Genomic DNA, 14,457 nt, shown 5'->3' on the forward strand with positions numbered 1-14,457 from the left:
ATCTGTGGGCATTATCATAGCAAAATAGTAGTGTTAGAAATTAACTCAGATTAACTTCACTAGTAAAGCTGACTTTTGAGTATAAGATACGGGTTTGAGTCCTAAACCTGTATTTTCCAGTATGCAGTGCCAAATCTTTACCTCATATGTGCAGACAAAATGTTTCTGCTTTAGCTGGCAAAACACTCATTTATACAAGATGAAGATGTAGCCTACATCAAAAACCTCATTCTGATTACTCGACAGCTTTTAACACTTAACACATCTCTAAGCATGTATTGGAAAACTACTTGGGAGGAGGTGTATGTACATGCATCTTACCCCAAAACACCCTAGGAACTGATTAATCTGTTTTGTTAATCAAAGATTTCATCTTCACATTATAGTGCAGCCCGATTAGTGAAGCTGTGATGATGGGACACATGATCATTTGCTAAGTAAAGTCAAAATTAATGACAAATAAAATCAGGTTCCCTTTGTGGTTATTTCCAGCCAGCTGCATCCAAATATAAAAGAACTATCAAAGGGAGATACCCATTAATTATTAACTCAGAACAACTTCAGAAAGCACGTCTTAAACCTCCATTGATATCATCCTGACAGGCTCCTAATCTCAGAAAGTTGTTGGTAAGAGTTGCATTAGACTCAGCACGTCACCAGTTCTGACTCAAACAACTGCAACTTGAGATGCGCTGCAGCATAGATATGAACACATGGGACAAACTACTGCCTCTTAAGACATCTGTGAGTAACATTTACAGCATAACATGCTGTATAATTCCCTGCATAGCTCTACCTCTGCTGTCAGCATAATAGAGTTGTCAACAGTCTAATTGCAAGATGCAATATGTAGGGGGGTCATCCAAAAAAGAAATCTCAGTGGAAAATAACACAAATCAGCTGTCATTATTATAAAGCTGGACCAACCTTTGGCTAAACCATTTAAACCTCCAGATTAATCCCTAGATTTATCTGTATAGATTGGATCAAACTCAAAGTTTGACTGCAGACAAAAGAGAAACTTCAAAACGAAGGCTATCATTTATGCCCATCAGACAATGCATTCAGTTAATGATCTGCAACTTATATTAGCCTGGAAACAGTGTTTTAAAAACTTAACTGTTGCATCTTTTTTCTTTTCATGTTATACTTCGACCTTCATTTCCAGCTTTTTTTCCTCGAAACACTTTTGTTGGAAGGTAAAAATATTCTTTTTTTAACAGAAGATTGTTCTAGTTTCTGCCTTTCCCTTTCCACCAACTTACATGATTAAATATCTACTTTAGTCTAAAAGTTAACTTGTAAAGAGCTTATCTGATTATGTGGTATCAGTAGAACCTAGATTTATTTACCACAAGATCTCTTTATTGCAAAATGTATATGCTATATCAAGCTGTTTAATTCCTTTGAATAATTTTTTTTAGTATTTTATGCCACTGATAAAAATAATTAAAACCAACCAGTGTTGGAAAACTCTGCTGTTTCTTTTTTGTTTTAAAAAGGCCAAGCAAACTCAGACAAAGCTTCCTTTCCCCCCCCTGCTGAACAGGGCAAGCTAGTAGTTTTTATTCTTAAAAAGAAAAAAGATGCTAGCCACTCTTTCATCTTATGGGGAAACATTTAAATTTAGAATAATTACAAGACAACAATAAGCAACACTGAGCATGAATGGCAAAATGCAGCTCAATTTGATGTTTTAATGCAGTTTTCCCCCTCTCATCAGTGATATTAACCCTTCTGACTACTTCACTGAAGATTCTTCCCCTTATTTCCCAGACCATGATGTGAATGATAGATTATCAGAATATTAACAGTTTATAAACATGGATGAATGAACAATGAGTTCAAGTATATATTTGTCATATACTAACTCAAATTTCAAGACTGTATTTCTTGTTGTATATGATATAGGCCTGGCAAAGAGCTAGCCAACAGATCTATTAGAATAGCTACTAGCTGGTTGTAAAGAAGAGAAAAGCAAGGTTACTGGCTCATCTTGATCAAAATAATTAGACTTTCAAGTAAACTAGGATCAATATAATGTCTTCTTTAAAAAAAATGTTTCCTACCTTTGCTGGCCTGTTTCATCTGTTTCATTAAAGATGCAACTTTTACTGATGCTTCTGCTCATCCTATGTTTTCATCAGTGTGAAACCTAAAATGCTCTTTGCCTAAAGTGTAGGTTAATATAATAGCTACTTGAAGCAGGAAACCTCTGCAATGTGTCTATAGTTGTCTTTATTTGGGCCTGTGCAGCATTTTGTTTGTCCTCTAGCCTTTTACGGCAGCTGGACCCTGACCTTCAAGTTCTTAAAAAGAGGAGGGGGGGGGGGGGAAGTATTTTTTTTAAATTCCAATTCCCCCCCTTTTACCCTCCCACTGACACCATCCCATTCAATACTACAGATAACTTTATTCATCTATACATCATTGTATCAAATTCAATAGGCAAACTGCTTCAACATGCTTCAGAACTGGACAGGGCAGTAATGTCTTCATTTTTTCTTAATGCAATGAGTTTCTTATCGCAGTCCTTTCAAGCACAAAACAAACACTGTAACAAAAAATGATCTCCAAGTTTTTCCCACCCTGCTATTTCACCATGGGCTTATTTTTTTGTTCGATCTTTTAGTGGGCAGTTACAGATACAAAGCTGTAAAATTGATTACATACATCCCTACCTAACATGAGGTAGGAAACTGGGGGGGATCTTTTATAATTACAAATGTATTGAGAAGATTTACTTTGGGCTCATACTAAGAGCATGGAAGTAATTTGTTCCTGAATTGGCTATCATCCTTTAAACAGGATACCAAAATTAAGTCGCATCCAGAAAAGCTAGTAGAAATGTCATGTCAACTGCGAATTTAGCTGATCACTATTTGGAAAAGACAGATCTTTTTCCCAACTATGTCAGTGTGAATTTGATACACCTAATGTTACAAAACTCCCAATCTGTCATTAACTTCCAGGCTTGACTTAAAGCTAATGACACCAACTCCATGGATGTTAGTACAGCTCTAGCAGCAAGGAGTCCAGCTTTCCCTAGTTGGCCTATTCTGAGTCCTGCTCACCTGCAGATGAGTTTAAGTGAAGGCAGTTGAATGCTTGTCCCAAGTGTTCATGACGTAGCATGGTTTAATCTCACTAGCTGAGCTCCAGAAAAATATGCTATGAACATACTGATAAGAGGGATAGATCAGTATTTTAATGAATCACTTCATTAAAATTCATTTGTAGTGCCTTTTTATTGTAGCATGGAATATGTAAGATTAGGATACTCAAGTCAAACTCATGTCTCATTGACATCTTTGTCTTTTAAATGGAAAGTAAGGCTGGAGTGGAAAAAGTTGGTTAAAATACAGAACTTCTGAAGTGCTTAAACAGCTAATGGTACTAGATAATTTTAGATTCTAGGGATGAGAAAGAAAAATAAAAAAAAAATCACATCCCTGACTGGGTGTTTTCCACTATAGGCCCTACATGTTTATGTAGAGGGTATTGCGAACGTTTGGAGGGATTTGGGAGTTTCAAAAGGAAGAAGTTTATACATTAGTGCTGCAAGTTGCAAAACACTGTTGATATTCAAATGTTTATTGTGTAAAATCTGGGATAAGCTTCAGCATGAGAGCTCCTTTAAGTGCCTACAACTATTGCTAATTCCCCTCAGCATTGAGGCTTGCACAAAGGCCTTAATCCAATTCCACTTTTTTTTTTTCAGAAAGCCTATGCTATTTTCTCTCACATAAACTAACAACACTATCCCATCACACTGCAGAATGGGTCAAAGAAAAAGGGCTCTGTGTTTATACTTCACCAACACTTTGTGTTTCTTGGCCAAGTATGGCAAGAAACTTTAAGTGGGTCCCGCAGGCCCCACGCCATCTTTAGAAAGAAAAATAAGCCTTCAGAGATTGAAAACAGACTATTTTAGGCACTAAAAAAACCTATGAAATGTCAACTCTTCTTTCAGTCACTATCTGTGAAAAGAAATTGATCACTCAAGCCTCATTCTTCCAGTTCTGATTTAAATTATGAAACACAGGAATTGCTTTGATACAATAGTGTATTCTACCTTGCGTATAACAACATCCTTGGAGATACTCTTAAAAGAGTGTCCTCAGATACTAATATTTGTGTGTGCATATTTTATTCTACTACCACATGAGTACCTACTCATCGAAACAGCTTAAAGCAGTAAGTTCCATCAGGGAAAATAAATTTCATAAGGTCTCCAGGTTTACTTTTATGAAGCATAAAAGAAACTGTTCTGCTTTATGAAGCGTATTTTGTAAGCTTCATCCATAATCTGTCTTGTACAGGAGATCCGAGTCCAGCTCGAAGTGGTCAGGTATTCTCTGTATATAAACCTTCACTTAATTTCTGCCAATCCCAGTGGTGTTGTCAAGGTTTAAACAACAACAAAGGCTGAGCTGCTTTGAGGATTGACCTTCCACTAGCAGGAGGAGAGAAGCTGGTCTGGTTCCCATCTGATCATCTATGAAATATAACAACAAAAATTCTGCTAAAACTACTGGGGATGCTAAAATGCCAGAGCGTAAACCAGCCTTTAAATTTTTTTTTTTTTAGTTCCAAACAAGAATTAGAACCCCTTTTATCATCATGGATTCTTAATTTTTACCATGAGAACCCAACTGACATCCCGTAGCACCAGTTGTGCTGACTTAGACAGCATGGATTCTAATCTCTTGAATAAGCTCATAGTTATATTGCCCCAGAAGGAGTCAGAGGAATTCAGCCTGGAAGGGAATCACTTACTGAAGCCTTTGACAAGCTGGAAGTTATTCTCCCTTCATACTGCCTTTGCTCTTGAACATGTGTGTTAGTGGCTGAGCCAAAGCTTCATATATTTTTTTTTTTTTGCTCCTCTCTGATTATATTTATACAGCAGCTACAGGAGTGACTGCAGTATACTCAAATGAGGTTTGAACACTTTGTCATGAATTGTATGAAATAAGCTAAATTTTCCTTTGGGTTTTGCTTCCCTGAAGAGTTTTACTATGTTCCAGGAACCTCTTTCCCCCATCTCTGTCAGGATTTGTTGTCCACTGAGGGCATTCAGGACAGGGGAAGGACCTGCTGCCCCTCATGGCCTTGCACTGCCACCTAGAGCTAAGTGCTGCCAGGCCCTGAGCAGTGTCCCAGCTCTCATATCCCTTGGGGGTGTCAGAAGCAGAACAGTAGAAATTTTCCCCCAGAAGTGATGAGCAGAGTCTATACCATTTGCAGGCGTCCACCTTCTGCAGAGGAAGGAGGCTGAAGCAGAGTATTTCAACATATGCACAGGTTGCTCGCTAATTTAGGTGAACTTAATCCATTGTTTTATGAGAAATGCATGCTATGGTGATGGAGAGTGATGATGGCTTCTTTGAGACACTGTTTCTTATCAAATACTGAAAAAGCACATTTTCATGTTTTTGTGGATAGGTTATTTCCTACAGCACTGTTTCTGAAGTAGTTCAGGTATTTGCATGGGCTCTTCTCCACTAACAGGCTTTTAGCCCTTTGGATCACGTTATACCCGTTACCACATGTGGATTAGCAGAGTGCCAAAATCACATTTTGAGGGCTTGGCTTTTTTTGAATGGCTTGAAAAGCTATAGCTCAACACAGGTAAGAAGTTTTTATATGTTGGGGTTAAAATTATCCTGCGTACATATCTAACACAAGGCTTAAGTATCACTTAGGTCCTGTTTAATTTAGTTTGAGATTTATGGTAGAGCCAAATTTTGTCCACTGGAACTTGCCCCTAAAAGGCAACTTTCTGGAGCATCCCCTTTATTTTTCATGAAGGATAAAACAAAAGAAATACCTGTGCAAAAACACTGATGAAGGACATGCATTAAAATTAATCCCCCAAATATTTCAGAATAGGCACCGAAATTCTTCTTGAGATTTTCATTTTGCTATACTACAGAAGTTAAATACATACATTTTATATTCACAAATACATGAAGAAAAGTTCATTTTGCCCTAGGAAATAGAAAATCTGGGATTTTTTTTTAAAGGGTCATCAGATGACTAAATCTTTCTAGTGAGAGATTAATTTCTTTTGCTTTGTGCTGTGTGCAGTACTTATTGTGGAGAATTTATAAGAGTTGATATTTTAGTTGACTGACAAGTCTCTCGATGTATTTAACAACTTTAATTATACCTGTCATTTTCAAAATGAGTGAAAAAATGTACAAACCCAACAGAAATATGTCAGTTGGTTATTAGTTACAGCAAAGTCTCTCTTTTATTTCTCTTTGCTTGGGTGGAAACCATCCTTTCTATTAAATAGGGAGCCAGTTCAAAAAACTTGAGACCCATCACTGTCTTCAGGGTTTTTAATTACTCCTCTGCCTTTTTCTCTTTCTTTTGGATTGTCTCTGTGTTAGATGACTTCCGAGTTTTTAAATTTCCTCCTTGCCTTGCTGTCAGCATGTAGCATCTTTCCTTTATCATGTCATACAATTCAGATGTCTGATTGTCTTGTTTTGGTGCCATACTGGCTCGGCAAATGCAGCCCTTCTTTGTGGGGGGAAATGCGCCTTGTCATTGTGAGAAACGAAAGGGAGAAGTGAGCAGTGGTACTGGGAGCAAGGAAGCAAACTGGAGGAAGCGTGCAGGAATTGGTGGGTGGGTTATTTGCTGGCTAAAATATGGACCATAGGCCCCACTAGAACTTGTTAAAGTGACCATACTGTGATTTTATAAATTAACTTTCTTCAAAGGCTGCATTTTCCTTTCCCCTCTATTTGTGTCTTGGTCTTTCTTGTGTGTGCAGGTTCTTTCTATCTTCACTTCTCTACTTCACTTAAAGGTTTCCGTGAAATGTAGACTTCTTAAAGGGTTTCCTTTTGGCTTGGCATGGTGCTCAGAGGTTCCTTCTGTGAGCATTGAAGGTTCCGATCTAATATCAAAGGGTTTAAAGCTAATGATTTTAAGTATGGTTGAATTTTATTGCTCCTCTGGTGGGCTAAAACCTTCAGCAACTCTTTGACCTCTTCCCAGTCAATCCAATTCCATCTAATACTCTGTGACTAATATGGTGGATATTTAATCTACTTTGCTGCTGAAATTACTTTTAGAGCCACTTTTTTCCTTAAATCTTCCTCTTTAGAGAAATTGCTGATCGTAAGCTCTAAATATGTTGCCCACTACAACATAGGTTTTTAAAGAAAAAGCTCTTATTTTAGTAAAAGAAAATTAGAAGATGTAATTTCTTCTTATATCATAAATGGAATGAGGGGATATAATTATATTATGAAAGTAAAAGCCAGGTTAAAATGAAAAATTGACAGAAATCTCTCTGATCATGCTGTTAATATAGATATCATGATGAATAGCCACACCTTAGCCAAATATTTCCTGTAATATAATTAAGCTTTGAAGAGAAAATTAAAGGAAGCTCCTAAAGACATTATTTCCACTCTCTAGGCAGGGCGTACTGAGTTAAAATTTGGAACATGGATCTTGTCCTATAAGTAGTACCAAGAAGCTGAACTGAGTTTTGTTTATAGCATATTTTTTTCTTAAAAAGTGACCACACTGAATAGTTGAGGCCATGGTTACAAATTTGCTATAGTGCCTGAGATACTTGGCTGCTTTTCCCTGTTTTCATCTCAAGAGATCCAGGTTGCAAGCATTCTGCACTCTGCAAACATGAGCAGAAGGGATTTGCTTATCTGATTTATGTGAGGACCCACCAAATTGTGTCATGTATAATGATCTCTACATCCACAATCCTGTGCCTTATAATTTAGTCATGGGCATAGGCACATTAAATTCAATGGGCTTGAGTGATTGGAATTTAATGGAATTATTTGTATGCCTAAAATTAAGCATTTAGGCAAGTTTTTTTGCAGGATTGTGGCATTAACCTTTTCCATATGTAACCTTTTTAAATAAGTGTACCATCTAGCATTGTATCGGGCGAAGAGATGCAGAGTTTAAGTCTCAACTTTCTGTCTGAATCCAGAGCAGGCTGATATAATAGCAAGGGTGATATGAAATGAGATTTCTGCTCATAGCCTAACTGCCAAGAAAGATGAAGCTTCCAGTGCAAAGAGTGAATGGAAAGAAGTATCTGAATTCTCTTGCCTGTCTGTAATACCAAAGATATTACTGGTGCAATAACACGAGGCTAAGTTAAGAGTGGAAGTGAGAACAAATCTTCTAACTGTTCAAAGAGTGAGTCTCAAAGCAACCTGGAAATAGGAGCAGTGGTGGAAACGGAGAGATTTCCCCCTAAGCCAGGTAGTTTTAGCTGTGGTTTGATTAGCCTGTGAAAATGAATGCATGGTCTGCAGGAGCTGGGAACTAGACTTGGTGATCTAGCTCAGTTTTCCTGTCTTCCTAAAAAATTACGTCAAGGGATGAGATGCATTAAAGTAACAGTAATGGAAATGATTGTGCTCTACTACTCTTGCAAGTAAGTGAAGGACTTCAGTCTTCAGAGCTGTCCATATGGCAAATTTCACATGCACTAAAATTAAGAGAGGGGTGAGGTGACCCAACCCACATGTAATAAACATCCATCCCACTTTGGATGGAAGTGTGTGTTGAGGGAGGTGGTGGAGAACCTGGGGTGTTCTGTGATACAGCCGTTCTTAAATAGGGACCCTGGCTCACAGGAGCAGGAGGGAGGCTTGTGATGTCTTTAGAGCATATTCTGTATCAGGAATATCTGGGCTTTGTTCTGAGATTTGTGGATTTCCTTGAGGAAAAACTCCCAGTAATATCCTTTAGCTGCTGACATGAGTACTAGCTGCTACTGGAGAGCATGTGGGTATAACACAACCTTCCTGTACAGGCCAAGAGATAATGGTTGATGTTGAGACGAAGACCATGAAATTATTGTGTGGATCTTTCTAGAAGACTACCTACCCTGTAGACCACTAAAGCCATAGCTCAGTTCTTCTGTCTGTACAATGAGACTAACCATACATAACTATGACATCACTTCTTGATGCTTAATACATTGGTATTTTAAGGGAGTTCAGCTCTTCAGAGATGTAGTACAAGTACAGGGTTACTTTTTTGCCTTTTTTTATATACAGTTGATGTCTTGGGCATAAATTGCATATAAAAATGCAAAAATACGTAGGTATGTTTATACCCCTCCTCTTTTTGTTCGCTGAATAGAACTGTAATTGATGGAACACAAATGATGTATTAAATTTCTTGAACACACGGATAAAATAAGCCAATGTGAAAACCACCATGTGTAGTTAATTTATAGACAAATATATTTGGAGCAGGTACAAACAAAGGTGTAAAGTACTATGTTTTAACAGATTTTCATGCCATATGCATTTGCTTTAACTGCCTGAAGAAAAAAAAAAGAAGATTGAACTAGATATTTTTAAAAAATTAATGTTAAAATACCTTTTGAAAATTATCTTTTTTAATTACAGGAACACTACTCTTCATGGGTTATTAGCATGTTTAACTGTTTTAACTATTTTTTGTATTATTTTAATAAGTTAATGGTTTTGCCACTTAATTTCATATAAGAAAGCAAATCAGGACAAACCCCCCTGAACTTTGACATTCTTTCTTGTATTTACTGCATATCTTTGGAAATGACCTGATTTTAGAAATTCACATGAAAACAGTGGTCAGATCTCGTCATTTCAAATTAAGTCTGACAGCTCAGAAGTTAAACCAGTTTAGCTTGTTTTAACAGCTACACTTCAGTGATTCTGGGTTATTAAACTCTTTGGGAAACCTTCCACAGTTTATTAGGGAGAGGAAATTTATATAGTGAAAGAAGAAAAACATATGTAATTGCCAACATATACATAGTGACTCTGGTAATAACATCAATTTATATATATAGACTGTTAGTATACCGTACAAAACTGTATGTATATCTGCTTTTGTGTGAAGGAAAGATATATTAGCATGACAAACAGCTTCCCTTAAAACTATCATTGAGGCAAATGTGAGTGACTATTCAGTAACTCATTTGGGAAGCTAAATTCAGTAAAGTGAATTTTATCCACAGCATTACTTCTTCAGACAGAACTCTGTATTCAGACATATATATTGAATTTTGTCAAGTGTGCAGCTAAATCTGAACATTAGGTTTGTCCACCACTTGGAACCCATGGTAAACCTGTGGGAGAAGATTCAGAGTGAGGGTTCATCTTATCTCCTGTCCCAGCTCGTGTCTCATGCTATCTCCTTTGAAGGCCACAGACATGTTCATTCAGTAGGATGCGATGTATCTACCAGGCTCATGACTCTGTTCAGAGAACAGAAAAGCATCTTGTTCATCAGAAGGAAACTATTAGGTATTGCATCCACTTGGGCATGGCTACAAGCCAGCTCAAATCTCAGGCTGAAGCTCTTAAAGGCGGGGTACAGAAGGAAGGAGCCTGCAGGCATGGTGGACTCAAAAAAAAATCAATTGTTTTTGAAACTGAAAGCCTGGGAGGCTGGGATGAGGGCAGAGCTTGAAATCAGATGTAATGTTTCTTAGGCTGTAGAGACACTTATATGCTAACCCCTTAGCATGGCTACTGCAGAGTTGAACAAGCAATAGTGGTTCCACTGGCTCGACTTGCCACAAAGGGTCTAGACCTGGGGTGTGAAACAGTGTGAAGTGGTTTGAAGTTTCTGCTGTAGCCTCCTGTTTCTGCTGGGTACAGTGAGACATGCCCTGTTGCCACCCAACAGCTGACTCTTCTGTTTAGATTCAGGTAGCGACTCAGTATGTCTTGAAAGTCCAGTCTGGTATCTTCTTCCCACATGAGTGTTTCTTCATCAAGGTCAGGTTAACTCTTAAATTTTCTGGACAATCTATTTAGATTAAGGGCTTTTTAGATCTCTTGCCACACAGCAGGTTTTTAGAATGGTGATTATTTCTTTTAAATCTGTTTGGGAAACTATCTTGATTTTCCATATCAAGTATTTTGGTAATGACTAAATACCACTGCTACATGTATTGCTAGTTCTCCCTCCTTACCTTTCTTTCTATCCCTGTTTATACCCCAAGAGTTACGAGCAAATTTTAGTCACAGCTGGTGATCTTCCATGACTCTTACCTGCTCTTGAAAATTTCTGAATATAGCCCTGTTCTATTTCCTTCTGGTTTGTTGATGTGTACATTCTGCAGCAGTGGATGAAGACAGACTGTGTAAGGCACATCTTCACAGAAATGCTGTTTTTTTGACTGATTTCCTATTAACAACATATTGAGAGCCATCACCCGGTTTTTAATCCCTTTAACATATGCACAATTGGTTTTAATAAAAATATCATGTAATACTAATTGTGTCTGCACATTATCAACAAAATGTGCAGCCCAAAATATGTGTCAAAACTGTTTGCCAAGGCTTATTTTCAGTATGTTCACTGGCTAGCCTAAGGCCAGCATCCTTGCCCTGAGGGAGGTGTTTTAAGGGCTGGAAAAATATTTAAAAGTGACAATAACTGATAATATTGGCTGGTAGAAAAGAAGTAGGAACATATTTTGCTGTGCTTCATAGTCTAGGTAAATACCAGGGTTTCAATAAGCATTCAAACAGATGCTTAGTTGTCTTTCCATTATCCCTCCTGAGTTATTACTCTAAGACTAATGCAGAGCAGTGACTTAGGTGCTGATAAGTAACTTCTGGCAAGGCTTGCTGCAATGGTGTAAGGAGCTGCTGTCCACCTAGTTCCTCTACCAGAAGTTACTGACTGTGTAGTAAAGTTGGAGGACTGCAGTGAATACCTGATAATTAACTGATTTAGCACAAAATCTCCTGCTTGCTTGAAAGCCACCTTCATTGCCATAAGTAGTGCAGATGTGGACTTGTTTTCTGCCTTTCTCTTGGGGCAGCTCTGGCAGAGGCAGCTGCTTCCGGAACCACCAGAGCTGGATCCACTAGAGCTGTCAATACCTTTATACTATGAACTTGAAACTAAGCATGTTCACGGGCTAAGCATGTTCAGAAAACCCAAGGTCATGCACGACCTGTGTTGCACTGCACCAAATGATGCTTGCTCTCCTGTTCAATCAAGATAATCTATGAACTAAATGACAGTAATTTCCATTAAAAAGCCCCCTAGAAAAACAGGAGTGTGTGTGAGCACGTGCTTTGAAAACTTTGCTTGATGATACATTTTCTTTCTTTCTTTGATCTATCTGAAATAAATGGAATCCATTAGTGCTATTTAACTTTGCCCCTAACTGTTGAAAATGGAAAAAAGCTGACTGTAGAGTTTATTTTCAAAATCCTACTGCCAAGATTTTTTTTCTTTGAGGGAAAAGAATGAAAGAAGAACAAATCTCTTCTTTGCTGCTATGGTCATTATAGTTTATTTTCAGTAAAATAATACTGTCTCAGTATTTGAAACTTTCTGCATAGGTGAGCAGTGTGAGCCTGATTGCAAGAGATCCTTCCAAGTAGTTCGTGTATAGGCTAATTATTAGGACAGGAGAGAAGAAAGGCAGTTTTAATGTACTTAGGTATCAAGGGCTAGTGTTATTACAAAAGATGGTTGGAAAACCACATATGATGTTGAGTGTGGTTTTAATACTTAGGCAGATGTTGAGGATGTAATGTAATCAAAGGGTGAATGCAGATAGTTTCTGGGCTGTTTGGGGATTTAGACTGGTGAGGGTAACCAGAGTAATGTTTTTAATCCCTAGTTAGCAAAGGGAGAGGCAGAAGGCTGTTAGCGTATAACTCATGAAAATCTAGGAGAGGTACAAAGATATCAGTAGACCACAACATCCATTGTGGAATGGTGTTTGCTTTGCAGAGGGTAAAATTCTAAGATTATATTGAATTAATTTGGAGAAAAGAAAAAGATAAGCATTTGGAAAAGATTATCCCATAATGTGGCCTACAAAAGAGGTAAGTGAAGCAGTCAGAATGTTCACTGCATATATATATATATATATGGAACAAAATAATGAAACTGTGCTTTACCTTAGAAACACTTTTACAAGTCTGGTGTTTGGTTTAAAAAATGAGGGACAAAATTTGTGAAAATGTAATCAGTCATTTTTCCTGTTTGGCCAATGAGAAGACAATTTTCAAACTTAGATGACTCCTGAAGGTTTGCATTTATAGGTGTTTCTCTTCAGAGTAATTTAAAATGATTGCCTAAGAAAAGTTAATGTAATTAGGCTCACAGTATACTTCCAGGTTTACCATAGAACTTTTGCTTAGAAAAATAAATTGACACAGATTTCCTCTTAAGCTTCAAATGTAGGAATCTTTTTATCACAGCTGATATCATTTGGTTCTCTTCTCTATTTGGGCATCCAGTAAAGATTTAGATGGCATCTTTAGGAAGTAGTGATTTTTCTAATCCTTGTGGATAATCCCTTCCTCTGACTAAGGGCAAAATGATGAAATCTTGGGGAGAAGTTGATGTGATATTTGTTTGTATATGCGTACTTTTCTCTGGGACTGACTAGCTGGCATCCGCTAGCCCCAGACTGACACAAGTGTCTTTGACATGTTTCTGTCTCTGGGTTTAGGTAGATATAGGTGTATGTGTGTAACAATACACGCACGGTCTCAGTGTATCACTGGATAAAAAGTATGTTTCAAAAGGATATATTCATCCTATGGACCTATGCACCTGCACTTTGGCACAAGTGAATCTGGGTTGGGAAACTGAAACTTATTTTGCAAAGTTAAGTATACTTGAAATATATATAAGAAAATATTGGCATTATCTGTCATTCAAACAGAAGGACTGTTGTTTCGGGGTTTTTTAATGAATGTACTGTTAGGCTTAACAATGGTGGTGGGAGGAAAGGCTTTAAAAGAAAGTCATACCAGCAAGTCAGTGGGAAATGCTAATTTCTTCCAACACAGGAGCCAGTCCACTGGGTAAAAACCACAGGGATATAATCAAGGCACTATAACAGCATCATGATTATTGTCTTTGACAACATGATGGGTAATGTAAGCCCAAAATTGGACTATGCTAGTGAGATTGAGATAATGGCAATTAGAAAAAAAAGAGGTAAAGTGGTTTTGAGTGCCAAATTATCTCCTCCTGAGCCTGATCAAATGCCCACTGTAACCAGTGCAGACATCTATTGACATTGGTAGGCACTGGAATGGGCTCTGTAATTCAGGTTTTTCCTGTTGGTTTGTGCTGTTTATTTTATCAGACTGCTGCCAGAGTGACCCTGAGAGTGACCTAAAGTAAAAGTCAAATTACACTTCTGACTTTTATTTTGTTTTTAGGTGAGATAAGGAAATCTGAAGGCTTAACTCACAAATCAGTAATCAGTGGGGGGAGAAGAAACAGCACAAAATAGTCTCCTCCTCTCAAAATGGGCAAAAAAAGAACACTTTTAAGAATCAAAGGCACAATAAAATAAGATGTTTCCCCAGGAGCCAGAAGCTGTTCTCCTTTACACAGATGTAAATTAGAAATGGCATGTTGAACCATTTTGGGTCATACCTGTAGGAATGATGTAATACTGCGGAA

Source organism: Haliaeetus leucocephalus, unplaced genomic scaffold (genome assembly GCF_000737465.1).
Source record: "Haliaeetus leucocephalus isolate CR32 unplaced genomic scaffold, Haliaeetus_leucocephalus-4.0 Scaffold339, whole genome shotgun sequence".
NCBI classification, from domain to species: domain Eukaryota; kingdom Metazoa; phylum Chordata; class Aves; order Accipitriformes; family Accipitridae; genus Haliaeetus; species Haliaeetus leucocephalus.